We start from the raw sequence: 21465 nt of genomic DNA on the forward strand, positions 1-21465 counted from the left end.
GCACATAAGCTATATCCACATTCTTAACAGATATGTATAACAACAATATCCCACAGATAAGCAGAAAAGCTATATCCACACATCACAAAGATAAGCAGATAAGCTCTATCTTCACTTCTCTAGACAAGCATATGAGCTGTATCTACGGAGTTCATCCCCTATCTTCTCCCAACACTATCCGGTTTAGAGGTACATCCCCTATCTTTCCCTAAACCGCGGAGTACATCCCATATCTCCTCCTCTACACATAACGTATATAAACACATTGGTTCTATATACAATCACCCAATACATACAGTTAATGTATTCTATCAACCGTCAAGTTCCATGACACACTTCATTGATTAGTTTCAGTTTGCCTAATCATCATGCATTGTCTACAACAATCACGACTATCCTCCACCGATAGTCCAAAGCAGTTATTTCTAAACAGAAAATAAATGCACAATGGATATTCAATCAACATTTCGTTTCCTCATTCTTCTCAATTAATTATCCCAATTAATTAAACAATGTAATTAGGTCAAATCCCATAATTAACATTTCAACCCTTAGGTCCCATTTTCATTAATGATTCAACATTTATTCCAATTCTCTATTCCAAACATGCATTCAGGTTTATTATAAATAAAACCCCAACTTTTGTAAAATTACACAAAAGCCCCCAAACTTTCACAAAATTACCAAACCAACACCAACATCTCAAAATGCCAAAATTTAAAGACAAAACCCATAGAGAGGAGTAGGATATCCCTACCTCGAAGTTTAAGCCAAAAAGGAGATGAAGACTCGAAGACCAACGTGCTCCAAATCCAAACTTTTTCAGATTAAAACAAAGCTCTCAACGCCCTCTATCTTTTTAACAAAGGCCCTAGGCTAGATTCATACTCTAGAGAGATCAATTCTTAGAGAGAGTGTAAGTTTAGAGAGAGAGTGTGTCGGATCAAGGGTTTGATCAAAAAGAAAAGGTGAAAAAGTGATGTTTAAAACGCTACTGTCCGCTGATATAAAACACTCTCGCTCGAGCGAAGACTTGGTCGCTCGAGCGACCAGACACAGAAACTCTCGCTCGAGCCAAGGAACTCTCGCTCGAGCCAAAAACTCAAAAGTGCGCTCGAGCCAAAGAATACTCGCTCAAGCCAACAACCCGAACCCTCAGGTCTGTAACCACAAGCACGCTCGAGCGACCAACTCCTCGCTCGAGCGAAGAACAAACCAGACCGCTCGAGCCAAGAAAAGCTCGCTCGAGCCAAGAAACACAACTCTCAGGTCCAGAACCAGGAGCAAGCGCTCGCTCGAGCGAAGACACTCTGGCTCGACCCACCAGCCACGAACCTCACTCTCGCTCGAGCGAACAACTCCTCGCTCGAGCGAAGGTCCAAAAATCTGGGCAGCAACACTAGGCTCCCAAACACAACCAACCTGTAACAAACCTGCCCAACACATCCTATAACTCAATATACAAGATAAAAAAGGATGCAAACAAGATAATTAAACATCTACCAACATCCACGGACACTTGTCCGGATCACTGTACAACAAGGGTAAACCCGGGATCGCTATAGCTAGCTTTATTACTTGGTTGGCCATCCAGAATAGATTGAATACGGGTGATAGGCTGAAATTGTTTGGTATTTCCCCTGTTGCTACTTGCCCATTATGCCTTTACCACACTGATGACCACTCCCACTTGTTTTTTAACTGCCCCTTCTCTGAGAGAGTATAGCGATCCCGGGTTTACCCTTATTGTACAGTGATCCGGACATGTGTCCGTGGATGTTGGTAGTTGTTTATCATCTTGTTTGCATCCTCTTTACTTTGTATTTTGAGTTATAGGATGTGTTGGGCAGATTTGTTACAGGTTGGTTGAGTTTAGAAACCAAAACTAGTTGCCCAGATTTTGGCCTGTACGCTCGAGCGGGGGTTTGGGCGCTCGAGCGGGGAATACACCCATCCAGTATTTCCTGTGCAGTGTTGGACGCTCGAGCGTGGGATTAGCCGCTCGAGCGGGGTTGTGTGAGTTCCGCTCGAGCGGGAAGTTGGAAGCTCGAGCGGAGACCTGGCTCTGTAAAAGTGCTGGGAGAGTGCATCCGGCGCTCGAGCGGGAGTTTGGCCGCTCGAGCGGGGGTCTGTGAGTGACGCTCGAGCGGAGTGTTTGACGCTCGAGCGGGGCGACTGGGTTTAAGTCCCGAGTTGTGACTTTTCAAATCACTTTTTCACTTTCTCTTCTCTCTCCTACTTTTCCAAAAACACCATTGTTGAGCCTCTCACTCTAGAACTCTACCTTCTCTCTAGGTTTTGATCTAGTAGGAGTGATTTGCTCATCTTTGGCCTTTACAAAAAAGTTGTTGATCATCGAGGGCTACATTTTAATCTGAAAATTTCGGGTTTTGGAGCACGTTGGGTTTTGTCATCTTCTTCTTTGGGGCTCCGGATTTGAGGTAGGGATATCCTACTCCTCTCTATGGATTTTGTCTTTAAATTTTAGTATTTTGAGATGTTGGGGTTGGTTTGGTAATTTTGTGAAAGTTTGGGACTTTTGTGTAATTTTACAAAAGTTGGGGATTTATTTGTAATAAACCTAAATGCATGTTTGGCATAGAGAAATGGAATAAATGTTGAATCATTGATGAAAATGGGACCTAAGGGTTGAAATGTTAATTATGGATAATGACCTAATTACATTGTTTGATTAATTGGGATAATTAATTGTGAGAAATGAGGAAATGAAATGGAATTGTCGAGATTGGGAATGTATGGGGTTAAAGGGTGTAGTTGAATTGTTTATCACACACCGAAATGAAATGTTGATTGAATATCCATTGTGCATTTATTTTTTGTTTAGAAATAATTGCTTTGGGCTATCGGTGGAGGATAGTCGTGATTGTTGTAGACAATGCATGATGATTAGGCAAACGGAAACTAATCAATGGAATGTGTCATGGAATTTGACGGTTGATAGAATACATTAATTATATGTATTGAGTGATTGTATATAGAACCAATGTGTTTGTATAGGTTATGTGTAGAGGAGGAGATGGGGGATGTACTCCGCGGTTTAGGGGAAGATAGGGGATGTACCTCTAAACCGGATAGTGTTGGGAGAAGATAGGGGATGAACTCCGTAGATACAGCTCATATGCTTGTCTAGAGAAGTGAAGATAGAGCTCATATGCTTATCTTTGTGAAGTGTAGATATAGCTCATATGCTTATCTGTGAATGTGGGATATTGTTGTTATACATATCTGTTGAGAATGTGGATATAGCTTATATGCTTATCTGTGAATGTGTGATATAGTTTTTATACATATCTGTTGAGATGATGATAGAGCTAATATGTCTATCTGTTGAAAAAGGGAAAATGAAAGGTAACTTGGACTCATAAGTCGTATGACATAAATATGTGATTTATGTGAATGTATCAGTGTTGGCCATCTATCAATTGCTAATCTTTTAGTCATTGTTCATGGTTGGTTTAGTATATTTCTACTGGGCTGTGGCTCACCCTATATGGGAATATCATTTTCAGGTACAGGTAGCATGCCACCTCCAAGGACATAGCTTGGGAGGCTAGAGGCGGGCACACTTTTGTTGTTTTACTTTTGATGTATTACATGTAAATTCAAGCCAAGGGCTTAATGTGTATGAGTTAGTACTCTTTTGTTGTAACCAAGTGTTAACTTGGAAAGCTGTAAGCCCTTAGGGCATTTGCTTTTGTTGTTAACATGTAATACTTATGTAATAGAACTCTGATAAATGGAAGAATGTGGAACTTTTACATCTCAATGCATGTCTTATTTGATGGGTTTAATGTTATTATTTTGAGGGCGTTACAGAGAGTGTGGATGAATATTAAAACTAAGATCAAAGTGGCTTGGCCTGTGTTAAATTAGACTGGGCTGGTGTCTTATATTGCTAAATCTGTTAAGGGTAATTCTCTTGGCTCTATTATTTCCAAGCTTGCTCTAAATTGCACTATTTATCTCATTTGGCTTAAGAGAAATAATAGAGTTTTTACCAAAGAGAAAATTCCTGAAGAAGTTTTTTGTTTTGAACATTTTTAATATGGTTAGATTTAGAGTGTTGTCTCTGAAGAATTTAAAAAGACATTCAAATGATTCATGGTTTGGAGACTGCCCTCATCTATCCTTAGGGGTAGGGCTGTCAATGGATCGGATTTAACCCGAATCCGATCCAATAATCCGAATCCGTTTACAAAAAATCTGATCCGATAACCCGAATCCGTTTAATCCATTTATTAAACGGATTGAATCTGCAAAAATCCGACCCGACCCGATAACCCGATAATCCGATTCGAGTATTCTCAATTTGAATGAAAAAAAACACAAAATGAAAAAAAAAAATCAAATTATATAAAATTGTAGCTCAATAAATAAATAAATGGATCGGATCGGATTATCGGATCGGATATCCGAAATCATCGGATTCGGATTCGGATATCTATAATCGGATATAGACTAAACGGGTTCGGATCGGATTCGGGTTTGACATAATCGGATCGGATTCGGATTTTGACAGATCCGATCCGAATCCGATCCATTTACAGGCCTACTTAGGGGTGATACTCCTTAATGTTTCAATGGGTATCTCTAATAGATTTTGCAGGTGGTCCTCTCTCTTTTCTAGCTGCTGGTATACCTGTTATGGTGCTGGAAGTGATTGAACGGAGTAGTGAGTTGAGTGTGGTGTGATTCCATAATCAGGGTTGAGTGAACTGTGAGCTATATGATTTTCCTAATAGTTTGCTATGCAGGTTGTCATGCTGGCCCTTCTTAGGGATTGAAGGTTGAGTGTGATGTGAGTATATAGTCAGGTGGTGGTCTTAGTGAGCTTGTGGGTTAAGTGTTGTGAAATTTTATAAGAGTGCTCCTAACTTTGTTTTCTTGCAGGATTATGTCAGTTGCTGGCACAGCTGTAGGGAATTCATTGGTGAGAGCATAGTGAAGTGAGGATATATTTTTGACTTGGTTTAGATATGGTTCTATAACCTGTTTCTTTGAGAGTGGCTTTGCTATTGAGTGTTGAGATTTTTAGTGCATATTTGAGTGAGGTTTGCCTCAGGTTATTTATCATATCCTCAATCTTCCTTTAGTTCTCCTTCTTTGTTCTTTCTGTTTTGGTTTTCACAGGTTGTATTGATACCTCTGCTGGAATTGAGGGCAGTTCATTTTGGTGTTGGGCTTATATTGCACTTTTCTGCGCCAGTTCCAGCACATATCTTCTCCTATGGATAGTCGTTGTCTTAATTTCCTATGGATTGTATTTGTATTAATTACTGGACAGTCTGTGTTTTGTTTATTTATCTGGTTGTAAGGTTTGGGTGATGAATTCTGTTACCTGTTTCGTTGGTGTAGTGTTTACTTGGATATTGGGCCAATATTATAGTTGTTTTTGTTGGCTATCTCCTATGGGCTGTGTAGGGTGGTTTTCTTCACAGGGCTGTTATGGCAGTTTGGGTCTATTTTGGTTCTTGTTCATGCCCCCCCTCCTTTTTTTGGATGGGGGTTATGAACAGGATTATGTGGTTCGTAGCCTGAGTGGTTTGGCTAGTTTAGTTGTTGTTTTTGTTCTGTGGGTTTTAATTTTGTATAGCTCTTTTTAGGGTTGGGGTATGCCCCTTGTATATCTATATAGTTTGCTTGTTTTATTTTATGACTCATTCACCCAAAAATAGAAAATGGAATTGGACCTAAACCAAACCAATATAGTTTGTGGTCGATAAAAATAAAATAAAAAATAAAAAAAACCAATATAGTTTGGGTTTTTAGATCAGTTTGTAATACTTTGAAGAGCTGGTTATCTCCAACTATAAAAAGGGTTGTCCTAAGGAGAATCCAATCATAGCAACCTTTAAAATCACACAATGCTGTAGTGCACACTTGGGGCTCTGTTGTGTAGGAGTTGGAGTTAATTCACCTCTTCATGTGGAGAAGTGGTGGTCCTTGGCATTTGCTATTTTAAGTTTTAATTTGAATGTAATTAATTTATACAGTGAAATTTGTTGCTTTTTGTGTTAATATTTGGAAAGACAATATGCGAGATTTCAATTTGTGATTGTCATGGACCCAATGCTTATGTGCATTTAATAATTTTTCTTTCATGTGGTATGCATTGTGTATCTCTCAGGGTTAAAGATTCTCTGTGCCAAATCTCTCTATCCTCCCACTTTAATGCAATCGTAATCATTAGATCATATAAAAATCTTAAAATATGCGAATATTAAGATATGATTCTATGATTCGATAAATAAGAATACATTGCAATTTAGGGATTGAGAATCACAAAGTCAGCCCTGTTAAGTTTGAATATGTGGTCCTAATTATTTTGGAATTTTTCAGTTTGAGATTTCAGCAGTATTAGGTTGTTGAATATAGAATAGTTTGGATTCCACAATTGACAGTGGCCATGCTTTGAGAAGCATTAGTGAGCACATTTTCTGGTGTGTTTGCATTTTGAATTTATGAAGAGATTGAGGTTAAAATATTGATCTCAACATATACTCTAAAACTTAAACATTTCCCATAGGCTTACAAGGAACCCATTCCAATTGAAACACTTATGCTGTGTTTGGTTGAGGGATTTGAGGAGGGATTTGGAAAGGGAAATGGAAAAGGTAGATGAAATGTGAATAAAACATAAAGGTAGGTGAAATGTGAATAACGCATACTTATAATTCACCTAGTTTCACACACCTTTTCCATTTCCCTTTCCAAATCCCTCCTCAAATCTCCTAACCAAACACAGCGTTAAGAAAACAAAATAAAATATCTGTTGAAACATGGTTCTAGTCAAAAGAAGAAATACCCTGAAACTTTTTAGCAGCTTTTGAGGAATTTTACAAACAGAGATATCAAAAGTAGGAACTGTTACATCTGGTTGTGAACTATCTTCAAGTTGATAGTTACTGATATATTCCAAATTTTATGTACCAGCAGTAAGAATGCACAAACAGGACTTCTGTAACTAAATTCACTATTCAGAAAGAAAATTTCAGGAACTCAAAATCCATTTCATTGCATGGGTGGGCACTATATCTGAATGTGATATATTAATAGGGAAACAAAGATGGCTGAATTGAAAACCCAATATGATATTAATCTATTTGTGTATATATTAAAGAGAGGGAGAGAAGGGATAGAGGGTTTTTCTCCATCTTGTTCTGTTCCTTTGAAATCCCCAAAATTATAAGCCTAAGTTTTTATAATATAGCTCCAAATTCCAATTCCAAAAGGGAGAATTACATGAAGGAGCAAATCCCATGGTGATTCACTATGGAAATTTTTAGAATCACCATATGAACAGAACGAGAGCGAGAGCAAGAGCGAGAGAGAGATTGTTAGGGTTTGTGCGAGCGAGTGTGAGAGGAAAGAAGAGGAGAGGAAGGTTACCTGGAACTCTTCCCATGCTGGTGGTGTTGGGACTGCGAGAGACAGAGAGACGACTGGAGCGAAAGAGACAGAGGGAGAAGACGGAAGTTTTTTTTTTTTTTTTTTTTTCTGAGAAGAGAATACTGAAAGGGTAGGGAAGAGCGGGAAAAGAGAGAGGGCGAGGGAGAGCACAAATATGACATTTTGCGACGAAGGAACAAAAAGGCGTCGCAAAAAATTTAAAACAATCGCAAACACCAAAAAAAAATTGACGGATAACAAACCATCACGTTTGATACTATTTCTTGCCACGGTTTTAGATTTTCCGTCGCAAAAAAAATTAATTTGATGACAGCTTCATTTGTTGTGGCAAAAACATGATGATTTTCAAACCATCGCAAAAGGTTCGGTGTCCAAAGCTCCCTTTTCTAGTAATTTGTAAAAATATAAACTGCCCAATCGATTTGCATCTATCTATCAATCTGTCAATCCGCTCGATCTGCATTTACCAATTCGGCGAACGATTGCAGATAGATTTTCTCCAATCCACCTAGTTTCGGACGGATGACGGATTGAAGGTTCTGAGGTTGCAACCGAACCACGAACACTATTAATTACCATTACCACTATCACCTCCACCACTACCCTACCATCACCACGACTACCATCTTTATCTCCATCACCGCCGCCGCCACCCCGCACTTCCATTCTACCTTTGTTCCCACCACCATCGCCAACCATAAAAAAAATAAAATAAAAAATCTATTAGAAAATATTTTTCATCTTAATAAACAGAACATTAATTTAAAATTTTTTATTTTATTTTAATTCATCTGGTTGAGTTGGAGACTCTTGTACAGTAAAGTTTAAATTGATAATCAAAATGATATTAAAATTTGAATAACTTAAATTATATAACCCAATACTCAAATTTTCTTTCTGAAGATAGACGGTGTGATATGGTACAATTGTGTGCGGAGAAAATTTAGGATTGCCAAAAACAGACCATAAATTGTTAATTTTGTCCTTTAGAAATTATTAGGGGTGCAACTCGGGGCTCAACTCGAGCAACTCGAGCCCAGCCCGAGTTTTTTTAGGGCTTGGGCAACTATATCTTGTAATCTGGACGGGCTTGGGCAGATTTTTGATGCCCGAATTGCAATTTGGGCCGGACTTGGGCAGAATCAATGGCCAACCCGAGCAACCCGAACCCGAATTCAATTTAATATATTATATAAATTATAATATATAATATATATATATATAATTTAATAAATTATGTAATATATATAAATTAAGTAAAAGAGTTAGTCTTAATTTTTTATTTTTTATTTATTTTTGGTTAGTTTTCTACCATTAGATTAGCATCTTTTATGTCTACCCTTAGATCTACCTACAGGTTTCTGGACTCGGGCAATTCGGGCTAACCCGAGTTCAAAATACAAAGCTTGGGTCGGGCTTGGGCAACAATGCTCGGGTTCATGGTCAGGCTTGGGCGGGCTTGGGCAGTGCCAAATACAATTCGGGTCGGGCTTGGGCAGACTCCCAACCCGACCGAACCCGCCCGAGTTGCACCCCTAGAAATTATCACAATCATTTTTTATTCAAAACTTTATTCACTGTTGTTGATTGTTTTTACGGTAAATTATACTAACCGTCCTTATAATTTGAAACTCATATGACTTTGACTCCTGATTTTTTAATTGTGACACACTTGATAATGAATTTTAAATCTTATAAATAAAGACAATTGAAAATACCATTACTTAATCTTAATAGTAAAAGCGTCAATTTGATAAAATATAAACTAATTTGATAAAAATAAATGTCAAAAAAAATATTTTTGAATTTTAAAAAATTATTTCTATCCATCAAAGATAAAATTATATAAAATTGATAAATTTTTTGGACATTTATTTATTTATTTTATCAAATTAATTTTTATTATGTGTTTAGATCATGATCATATAATGAGTGGTTGCCAGGATTTTAATGTACAATCGGTATATTTAATATATGAAATGTTTTTAGTTTTGAATTTTTTAATTTAATGGATTGGTTTAATAATGATATCAAAGTTGTCGTTATATTTGACTTTTGAAAAAATATAAACTAATTTAATGAAAATAAAAACAACTACTCATTACATGATCATTATCCAAACAAATAATAAAAATTAATTTAGTTTAAAAAAAATAGATGTCTAAAAGATTTATTAATTTTACATAATTTTATCTTTAGTGGGTAGAAATAATTTTTAAAAATTCTAAAATATTTTTTGACATTTATTTTTCAAATTAGTTTATATTTTATCAAATTGACGATTTTGCCCTCGAAATTAAGCAATGGTATTTTCAATTGTTCTTACTTGAAACAAGATTCAAAATTCAGGATCAAATATATTATAATTGAAAAGTCAAGAATTAAAATGACACAATTCTCAAACTATAGAGACCGTTAATATAATTCATCTTTTATTTTTAAATTGATGATTTATACGGAGAAACATAAATGATAAACAATTTAAATAATCATAATACGACTTATTATGGCCTAATAATAGTACCATCTATGCCATGGCTTTCTAGCAGTCAGTTTTTTTTGTCCTTTTTTTTTTTAGTTTGACTTATTTTATCTTTTGTTTTTTAAAAAATTAAAAATAGAATCATTTAGACAAGAATAAAATAAAATAATTTATTCAAAATTTTTAAAAATTATAAAAATTTAAAAATAATTCAAAAAAAAATTAGCCAAAGAAGTGAACTTAAACCTCAGCAACGTGCTCGTCCAAACCAAAAATTTGAGGCCCAAGTCCATGGCTTCAAGTTGGACTTGGTCATATGAGCCTAATTTCGACTTTAATTTGAGCTTTTTTATTAAATTCATAAAACAATTACGAAAAAAATTAAAACTTATAACACAAAATCTTAAAGTGCATTACAATAATTAAAGTAGAATATTGAGCCTCCGTTTGGGAAGTGGGTTGGCTTTTTGACTTTTTGGCTTTTTTGGCTATTTTAGCCTGGGCTTAAAAGCTTGGTTTGGGAAGGGCTTTTTGGCTTTTTGACTTTTTTGAGTTTTTTTGTGAGAGAAGAATGTAATGATTATGGGTTGGATGTGATATTTTGTTTGTTATGGCTAAAATAGCCTATTTTGTCTTTTGTGGCTAAAATAGCCAAAAAAGCCCAAGAACCAACTTGCCAAACAGAGGCTGAATCAAGAAAAACAAAAAATAAACTTTATTTCTTAAAATACATAATTACATTCATTATGTTTATGTTATTAAATTCTATGCATCTTTAATTTCATAAAAATATATTCACTACTTTCACAGTTGGAGTGCTAGTACTGTGCTACTTATTTATTTTTATCAATTTTAATTTTATTATTTTACTAAAACTGTATATGTAGACAAAAAAATAAAAATAAAAGTGAGAGAGAGAGAGAAATTATATCTATTATTTAATATATATATATATATATATATATGAGGTTTGTATGAACCTCCGACATGGGTCTATGGGCTGGCTCATGAGTCCAACCCATATATTTAAGGTCCAGATAAAGTGGGTATGAAAATTGGGCATTGGCCTATCAAAAAAACATGACAAATCCAACGCTTGCCCCTCTCTCTCTGTCTCTCTCTCTGCGCCCAAGAATACTCACCTCATTGTCTGCGTGAGGTGTTTGTTAAAATGTAAAGTTGAGAATACGTTTTCTATTATAACTTATGTAGGCCAAGTCGTTGAATAGTTAAAATGTGAATTCATGGATATATTATGCTGAAGGGATTTCACGTTGAAACCTTGTTTGGATTATCGATTTGACTAGCCTTTGAAAAGGAAAAATGAAAAGTGTTTAAAAATTTAAATCCCAACTTAAATTCATAATCTAAATATAGCTCTTAAGGTTTAGGGTTTAACATTTCGCTTATCTTTTCATTTTCTTTTTTTAAATTTCTACCTAAATTCATGATTTTAATACAGTCTTACACGTTTGAATTATAGATTTGGCAAGGAATTTGGATAGAGAAAGAAAAAAAACGAATGAAATGTAAATGAAATATAAAACTTTTTTTTTAATTTTAATTTTCTCATATTTTCATTTCTTTTTCTTTTTTCAAATTCCTATCCAAATTTATAATTCAGACAAAACATTTTAAAGAGTCTGATAAATGCATTTCAGAAGTAGGCATGCCAACCTTTATTTGATAAAAGTTCCCAAAACTAGGTTAAAATCAAGCCAAGATGGAGGTTGGTTTTTACAAATTTAGAGAACTTAGGTCCCGTTCAGGGAGTAATTATTTTAGTCAAAAAATCATTATAAATTGTTAAATCACTCTCTCTACTTTTTTGCAAATCTTTTCGTAAAAAATTAAAAAATTACTAAAATAACTTATCTCCAAACGAGACCTTAATGAAAGTGGCCCTAGTCCATTTTTTAGATTTCCCAAACCAACTATGTAACGAACTAAATTGTTTTTCATTATTAATTTTAAGAAATGATGACTATCATTTCCCTCTTATTTAGACATTGTCTTGTTCGTTTCATCTTATGAAATTCTTCTCAAAAGTTTGGTTCATAAAAAATATTGATCTCATTGGTTCCAAATTCTTAAGTTATGTCAGATTGCTTCTATAATCCTTAAATATATAGAGGTATATTTGTGTTGATATCATTACCAAAATGCATGTTTCATTTATTTAAAACAAAGTCGAAGAGGATGAAATAGTGAAAAATAAAAATCACTCTGTTTGGTTATGATTTTCAGTATTCACTTTTTAAAAAATTAAAACTTTTTATTTTTTGTATTTTTTTATTTTTACTGAATATTTTTAATATTTTAAGTAATTTTTAAAATTTTTAAATACACCTAATGCAAATACACTTAAGAAGTATAATATTTGTGGAAAAAATCTTTAAAAAATTCATTAAATAAAAAAAATACAAAAATTTAGTATATTTTTCGTATTCTTGTGTATTTATTGATTTTTTAAAATATTTTTTTATAAATATTTTATTTTTTAAATACATCTAAGTAACGTATATCTAAAAAAAAATTAAAAATTATTTAAAAATTTAAAAATATTCACTAAAAATAAAAAATTAAATTTTAAAAAAATTAAATTCAAAAAATTAAAACCAAACAAACTACTCTAATTTAGATCCTTTACTCCCTTTACTCTGAAAAACGAACAAGTCTTCAGGTTTCAACTGATTGTTAACTGCCCAACTGTGTCTCCACCTATGGTGACTCTCTTTCTTGGCTGAGAGTTGCTAGCAAAAAAGTAGTTACCTTCCACCAATGCTAGTAAAGATATTTCCATGGCGTCATTCAAGATATCAAACCCTAACCCCCTACACTCGATGATCCCCTTTCATGATGTAACCCAGCCAACACTCCTATGTATCCCAAAATGAAGATATAATTATGAACCTCCATTTTCATTCACGTCCAAAACCCTTAAACCCGATAACAAGAACAAGGAAAATAAGCAAGGGAATAGTCAAAACAAAGCTTCATTGAAATCAGGGAAAGTCTTCGATTTTTCATTGAAATCAAATCTACCCTTTGATTTCAGATACTCATACTCTGAGACTAACCCTTCGGTTGAACCAATTGGGTACCGTGAACCACCGAGATTCTCTCCCTTTGGACCTGGACAGCTCGACCGGAAATGGACCGGCACTTATGCTCTGGCCGAAGAAGCAGTTGATTTGCTATAGGTAGAAGAACAACGACGCGAGGTTCTTGGTGGACCGCTCTCCGAAGAAGAAGTCGCTGCGCTTGTGGAATGCTTTCGTCATAACAATGGTTCTCAACAGATTAATTTGGGTACTCTCCCTCCCTCTCTCTCTCTCTCTATGTATATACATGTACGTGTATGTGTATGTGTATGTGCTATATTCTAATTTGATTTGCCTCTTTCCAGTTCAATTTTCTGAATGATGAAGCTATACAACTTAGGGTTTGATTTTCATTATAATTTTTTATTAGTGACAATTTGAATTCATGTGGTTTGATGCATGATGCATTATTTCTGCTGATTAGTTAGACTGATGGAATGTGTGAGTGTAAACATGTATAAATTTCACATATTGGCTCTTGTTGTCAACCAACTAGTGTGTTTGCTCATCGAATGAAGAAAATGAAGTAATTAGACATTTATACTATCGAGATCCTTGATTTTAGTCATATTTGGAGTTGCCGAAGAAGCATGGACACTTTCATTAGTGTAGGTTTGAAAGATTCCAAAAAGATTAGTCGATGTAGGTTGTTGTTGTTTGTAAATTTGCTACCACAATATGCAGAGAGTAATGTTAATTTCATTATTGTTTATAGCACAATTAAATAAGTTGGAATTTGGAAATTTCATCATTGTTTTAAACTTTTGGACTCATGTCATATGTTGAAATGGCATTCACGTCTGAAATCAAGGTTTCTATTACCTTAACAGTACACTATTGTTCTTTTTGTTGGGCAGAATAAAATAAATAAATAATAGGAGAGAAAAGAAAAGAAAGCTATTGAAATTCTGATTTTATGTTATGTACGTCTAGATAATCAGCTACAAGATGATGCTTAGACATTTTTATTAAGTTAGGGTTAGTACAGCCGGGCATTCGATGCATCTCCATAAGCTTGAATGCCAAACCTCCCTTTAGAAACCTGGAAGTACATCCACTTGAGCTATGCTCAAATTCAGATGATGTTTGAGAATTTATAGAAGATGACATTTCAAAAGGAAATTTTAGACTTGAGAATTTATATCAGATAGCAACCTAGTTGGTGCAGAGTCCTTGACACTGTAGCTGGTTTTGATAAATTCAATTCTTGTGGTTAATTTAGGAACTTTGATTTTATTGTTGTCACTATATTAACTATTTTAGTATGAGGATGGAACTTGTTGGTAATAGCCTTACTGGTGAATGGGACTGGTTAAAATCCTGAGTCAATAGCCTTCAATCATTTTTCACTTTTCGCCTCATGATTCATTTGATTAAATTTAGTCTGAGATGGACTCGAAATATAAACAAACCATGCTCATTAAGTTTTCAAGTCAAACTTGCACAACCTATTTACTACGCTTAACTTGACTCGTTTACAAAGACGACGAGAGACATATAGACGACGGGAAGTAGGGTTGTAACACTGATAGCCTTTTTGAGTAGGACTATAACCCAAAAAGACACAGAGGACAGATCGGGCACTAAGTTTGGTCCTATCTTTGCAGGGAAGATGGACAAAACAGGCAGACCCAAACACACGAAGAAGAAAGTAGTTAGGAATTTGAAAGAACAAAGCCTCATAAGGAGAGCGACCAGAAAGAAGGGGAGTAGGCATGTGGTTGAGAAGAAAAACAGCAGTAAGAACTGCCTCTTCCCAGAGTGGAGCTGGAACTGAGGCAAAGAGAAGAAGAGACCTAGTTGTCTCAAGGAGATGACGGTGTTTACGCTCGGCTCGACCATTTTAAGTAGGTTTATCTGTAAAGGACGTTTGGTGAATGGTACCCAAATTGGCCAAATACTCATAGAACTCTTTTAAAATATTCCCCACCCAAGTCAAACTATAACACTTTAAGTGTAGACCCAAATTGAGTAGTAATCATAGACTGAAAGGTACGGTATATCTGATAGAAATCAGACATATGAGTCATAAGATAAACCCAAGTGTAACAGGTGCAGTCATCAACAAATGACACATAGTATGCAGAACCCCCTTTGGTGAGAACAGGAGAAGGGCCCCAGATATCGGTATGAACTAAAGAAAATGGTGTAGCAGATATAGAAATACTTTTACGGAAAGGTAAGACTGTCATTTTGGCAAGTTTACACCCCCGACACTCGGTAAGTTAACTAGGAGAAACTTTACCCAATATACCTGACTGAGCTAAAGACGGTAAGCGGTCAGCAGACAAATGCCCTAATCTAGAATGCCACAAATAGAAAAGACTTGACAGAGAATCTAACTGAAAAGAAGGAAAGGCAGTTGGAGAGGTAGTCATAGGCAAATGCAAGCTCTCCACTACATAGAGGTCTCAAACTCTACGGCTAGTCCCAATCTGCTGCTTGGAGATCCAATCCTGCACAAAACAGATAAAAGAATAAAAAATAACATCAAAACCAAAGGCATCAAGTTGACTAATAGATAATAAACTGACAGATAACTGAGGAATATATAAGACAGACGGAATAGAGACTGCAGACATAGCAGACGGTAGGACAGACCCAATAGATATAACTGACATACCAGACCCATTAGCAGCATTAACAGTAATAGAAAATAGAGGGAGAGTATAATTCTGAAGTAAGGAGAGATGAGTAGTCATATGATGACAGACACCAGAGTCAAAAAGGCAGACAGATGAAGAGATATTTGAAGAAGACCTAAGAAAACCTGAATGAAGAGAGGAAACAATGGAGACAGACGAAGATGGCTGGGAGGTAGACAGTGTATGTTGAAGTTGACTAATCTGAGCACTCAAGGAAGCCAAGTCAGGATCAGGAGCTGGAGCAGATGCAGTAGAATCGGTGGAAGCCTGAACAATACTCGGAGAAGAAGGGCAAAATTGGGTCCTAAACTGCTGAGAATACGAGCCAGACAGACATCCCAATTCCTTCTTGGGACAGTGATACTTCCAATGGCCCCTCTGATGACAGAAGGCACACTCATCTGAGGCAAGGAACCCATTCTTGGGCTTTACGGAAGCTGAACCCGTTATCATCATAATGAACCAAAAAAACAATAGAGAACCGTAATAAACTGAAAGCTGATGGGGCAACTATGTAATATCAAGAAACTTGTTTGGTCCAAACAAGAATAAAAGAGAACAGTGGTCAGCCAAAGAAAAACACCCAGGTCCACCAGACTCAGAACAAGAGAGAGAGAGAGATGTCACGATGTAGGTCGTGACTCTAACAGGTGCAACTGATGTCACAATTCCAACAATTGAGGAAGACAAAGTCGAAGAACTGATGTCGTAACTCTAACAAGAGATCAATCACTCGTGAGTCACAAGCAGAGAACAAGAAGCACCGAGGCAACTAGTAGATGCGGCGAGCAAAGAGTGACGCGAGTCGCGAACCAGAGAGAACGAATCAGCGAACCGGAAAAAAACACGATCAAAGACAGCAGTGAGTCAGAGAGAAGAAGTCAAGAATAGATGAGGAATCGAAGCACAACTACCACGTTGAACAGATGGGTTGACCAGAAAGAGGAGGTGAATCACGTCAGAGGGGAGTCTTTCGGCGAGAGAGACCTATACAACCCACGAAGCAAGGAACTTCGATCGATCGTAAACCAGAGAGGGAAACGACGAACCAGAAATAAGAGGTTAGGGTTTCGAACACAACTCTGATACCATGTAAGAATTTTGAAGAATTTCTGTATATTCAATTGTATTTACTGAACAAAGAATACATCACTTATATAGAACACTAAATCCTAATCTTAATCCTAAACGAATGCATCACTGATATAGAATTCTAATAGATATAGAACAACAATCCTAAATGGGAAACAAGAGTAAACCTAGACCAATCATAAATAGGAAACAAGAAGAATAAACCTAAACCAATCCTAAATTGGAAACAATATTTACATAATATATATACTAATATTATTCTCACATGTAGTGTATGCTGAAGTTTTAGCATAGCATTTGGTACATTGTACTTCTTCTACAAATTGTTGTTAGTTCCATATTGTTACCACTTTAAACCAAACATGACTTAAAACTCATGTAAAACTGGTGTTTCACATTTCGTTTTAGGGATATGAAATAATTGATGTTTTGCCATGGGATGAGTGGTGGAACTTTGAGCTCACTAAAGATGAGTCCAATCCACATATTTCACTTCTTCCTTTGCATCCTGATGTCCGGGCCAAGTTTAATGAGACTGCTGCTTGGGAGTATGCTTTAAGCATGGTGGGCAAGCCTTATGGTTATCATAACCTGATATTTAGCTGGATTGACACTATTGATGGGAACTATCCGCCTCCCTTGGATGCTCATGTGGTAATACATTTATTTTTCCTTTTCATATTTTATTGTTTGGGCCTAGTTTGCAAAATAAGTGGATGATATACTTTTTCTATTTTATTGAAGCTTTTCATTGTCAACATTTATGTGATTTATAAATATTTCGGTTGTATGGTTTGGTACCATTTGATAAACCAAACCAATTCTTAAGTCTCATCAAATGGGGTCAGCTACATGAATTCTTCTTCTTCACTCGACTGTATCAACGGCCATTTGGTTAGTCAAATTAAGGAGAGGTTTGGTACCATTTGATATTTCAAAGAATTATATTCTGCCCACTACTGCTTTGAATCCTCTGGCTATGAGGTATAACTTGATTATAAACACTCTTCGTGATTTATCTAACATGTAATATTGCACGAGCACTAAAAACCTATGTAAATGACACTCAAAGCGTAAACCAGATAGCTCAAGACTACACCGTAAGGAGTGGATGTCCCAAATTCAAGCTGGCCCACAAAGGAGCCAGTCCTTCGGAATTCCAAGGGTTATTTAAAAAAAAAAAAAAAAAAAAAAAAAAAAACTGAATTTTGATTCTCATACTCGACTGCAAAGTTAACTTCATGCTGGCCTTTGGGTTTTCTATGTTCTATGATCTTTGCACACTCCTGAGATATGCTTAGGAATTGGGCAATTGAGAATCAATTTATTAATGAATTAGACAATTAGATGTGTTTGGTTGTAAAAATGAAATAATTAGAAGAGCTAAATCTGTTCAATTAATTCATTACTACCTACCACATTCCAGAGGCATGTAAAGGTTGAAAAGGTTAAGACTGGCAGTACCATAATGATGACATTAGTAATGTAGAACTTATTTGCTGGTGCTGCGTTCCTTTCTGTCTCCTCTTTCTCTTGTATATTATGCAGCATGGGGCGTTTTATTTTCATTTACTGGTTTTGATTGTCAAATTTGTTACGGAACAGGTTGCTTCTGTTATGACTGTTTGGAATAATGTACAGCCTGATTATGCTGCTAACATGTGGAATGAAGCCTTGAACAAGCGACTGGGAACTAAGGTATTGTAACAATTTAGTCCTCATTTTATTGACCGAAAGTTCATAAAGGTTTGCTTGTTGAAAAACATAGTTTAAATAGATGGGATTCTCATGACCGAAAGAGGATTCCCGTTGTTATCAATTTGGGTCCTTTTATATTGAGGAATGGTGTATCGGGCATCTGTATCGCTAGTGTGTAATTGGGATAGTAAAAAAAAAACAAAAGAATTTATCTCATTTAACTAAGTATATATTTGTTGATAAAGCTGAATGGTGAAAAAGGATTCATGTAGCTTACCCCAATTGATTGAAACGTAAGGCTTAATTTGGTTTGGTTTAGTTTGTCTTGTTTTGTCATCAAAGACGACTTGGGAAATGTATTGGTACTAGCAGTTCATGAGATTAATCGACAATCTCTTGGACCAAATCTAGACAAGATAGTTTGATCCTAACCAGCAAGCCATTGAATTTAGACGTTGGTCTAGATGAAGTGATATACAATGACTAATAGCATCATTAAATTGTGGTGTACTACTTAAAATAAATGAAATGTGTACTTGTCTGTATTTGTTTAAATATTTGATTTGACATTGGACTTCTGTGTAGGGCCTTGATCTTCCTGAAATTCTTGTAGAAGCTGAAACGCGTGGGGTCATCTTTTGATGAATTGTTGACAATTCCCAAGCAAGACAATTGGATATACAGTGATGGAAAGTCTACATCATGTGTCGTTTTCATTCTTGATATGTACAAGGAAGCAAGGTTGTTTGATCCAATTGCAAACTCCATTCAAGTTACAGAGTTTACGGTGAGTTTGTTGTGAATATTCAATTTCATTAATTTAAATAACAAAAGTCTCAAATTTGCATCCAATTAATGTTGCATGATCTATAAAATGTTTTTATTTATTTATTAAAATGGCTTATATGTAAATCCAGTACTTAGATGGTTTAAACTATGTTATTGTATTTGCATGAGGTTGGAAGATCTTGAACCCTCACATTTCACCTAAGTTTGCATTGAATGATTAGTGACAAATTTTTTTCTTAATAGAACTGTTATTGTCTATCTGCTTTGTACTTATTTACGTACAAAAAATAAAGAATTTAAGTTTATTTTAGGGTAAATTAAACAAATGGTCCCTAAAGTATACCCTTGATTTCATTTTGGTCCCATATCTTTAATTTGCATCAATTGCATCCCTAAACTTCTCACATTAATCCAATGCAGTCCCTTTCTTAACTGTTGTCTAAAAAACATACTAAAAATTGCTTATGCCAGTCTCACATCAAGCATTGAAGGACATAAAGGGCATTTTGACACATCTATTTGTACCATATACTATCATTCAAAGAGCCAAACACGCTATGTATTTGACTTTCAGTAATGAATTGGAAGTCTTAGATGTGTTTTATTTTGTAAATAATGTTCATTTCACGTGTCTTGCGATTCATTTAGGTGGAAAATGAGAAATTGCTTCTAATGCTCTCCAAATGCCTTATGTGGAGCTGACATAAGCATTTTTCATATTTTTTTGAGACGATAGTTAGGATAGGGGACTACATTGAATCAATGTGTAAAGTTTAGGAATGTAATTGATACAAATTAAAAATTATAGACGAAAATGAAATTAATGGTATACTTTAGGGATATTTATGTAGTTTGCCCTTTATTTTACTATCATGAAACTAAACTTGAACTGTGTGGGTAAATATGGATTTTCAACTGAAATTGATTGTTGTGTGGATGTAAAACCCCGGTTAGGAATTTCACATATTATTGCTTTATTAATTTATCTTGTCCAAACTGCAGCTAAAAGATGCTTACACACTCAAGTTATTTGAAAACAATTCAAGCCGCTTGCTAAAGTGGTGCAAAGATGCAGACACTGTGAAGCTCCCTTTCTGCCAAATTCGAGGGAAGTATAGAATGGAATTACCTGGATACAATACAATGGAGCCATACCCAGATATGAATGAAAGGTGCCCATCTCTTCCCCCAAAATACTCTAGGCCTAAGGGTTGTTAAAAGTCATACCACTGCTTTGTATAATACTAGGTTGTATTTTTTTTATTATTTTTTTTCTGTATACAACTTTTCTGATGCAAAGATTTGAAAGATTTCAAAAGTTTACATGATGTAGGTTTGATGTTGTTTGTAAATTTGCTACCACAATACAAAGAGAGTAATAGTAATTTCATTGTTATTGCATGGTTCTACTTTGGCATAGCCTAATTCACAAATCTAGATGATGGAATAAGGTTTTATTTGGATGGAATTGCTATTCTTTTTCAAAGATCAATAAATTTTGGAAGGCATCCTACAAAAATTGTGAAGTTAGATCTAATCTATGTAGAGTTGAAGTGCCTAATATTGAATTTGAACTTTGAATCACATGATCATGAAACAAAAATTTTAACTAAGTTCATATATTATTCTCATTCGTCGAGGTTTATAAAGTTTGAAAATTAGTGTCCAAATGCTTTTTGCAGCCCTAAAAAATTCAAAAAGTGATAATTCTAAGAAATATTCATTTTGAGATTTGAAAAACTTGTGCCAATTTAAATTATAATGATTAAAAGTAGTGTTTAGTAACTTGTGGTTACTTTTTTTGTTAATTTTTACGTTTTCTATGTACAAAGAGCATAAAATATGTTTATTCTTTATTCTGTTTATTTATTTATTTATTTTTGTAAAAACTAAAATAAATAGCATATTTTAGTATACATGTTCTCAAAACATAAAAAAATCAAAGAGTAGTGCTACTCTAGCCAACAAGTTAGATTCATTTTTCAAATCATGTGGCGCTCTATTAGAATATTGGATAAATTATAAATACATTCCTTGAGGTTTGATCAAAATACAGATTGTTTTATGTAATTTTGAAAATTACATTCTTCTCTTTTAGGTTTTTAATTACATAACAAATAACCCATTTTATTAATAAATCATTAAATCAATTAATTGTTTTTAATCATGTCAGAAATATATTTTAATTAACAATTTAGATAATTTTATTGTTATATGGGAGATT

General features: G+C 34.9%; 1 pseudogene across 1 annotated transcript; it reads left to right on the forward strand.

Moving 5' to 3' along the window:
• Positions 1 to 12592: 12592 nt before the first annotated feature.
• Positions 12593 to 20626, forward strand: LOC145788908 (uncharacterized; annotated as a pseudogene). The gene is made up of 5 exons (XR_014336574.1): positions 12593 to 13225; positions 17163 to 17408; positions 18360 to 18452; positions 19038 to 19239; positions 20244 to 20626. The product of XR_014336574.1 is annotated as an uncharacterized LOC145788908 (transcript).
• The last annotated feature ends 839 nt before the right edge of the window (positions 20627 to 21465 follow it).

Source organism: Camellia sinensis, chromosome 7 (assembly GCF_055761805.1).
Source record: "Camellia sinensis isolate YWXY chromosome 7, ASM5576180v1, whole genome shotgun sequence".
Taxonomy (NCBI): domain Eukaryota; kingdom Viridiplantae; phylum Streptophyta; class Magnoliopsida; order Ericales; family Theaceae; genus Camellia; species Camellia sinensis.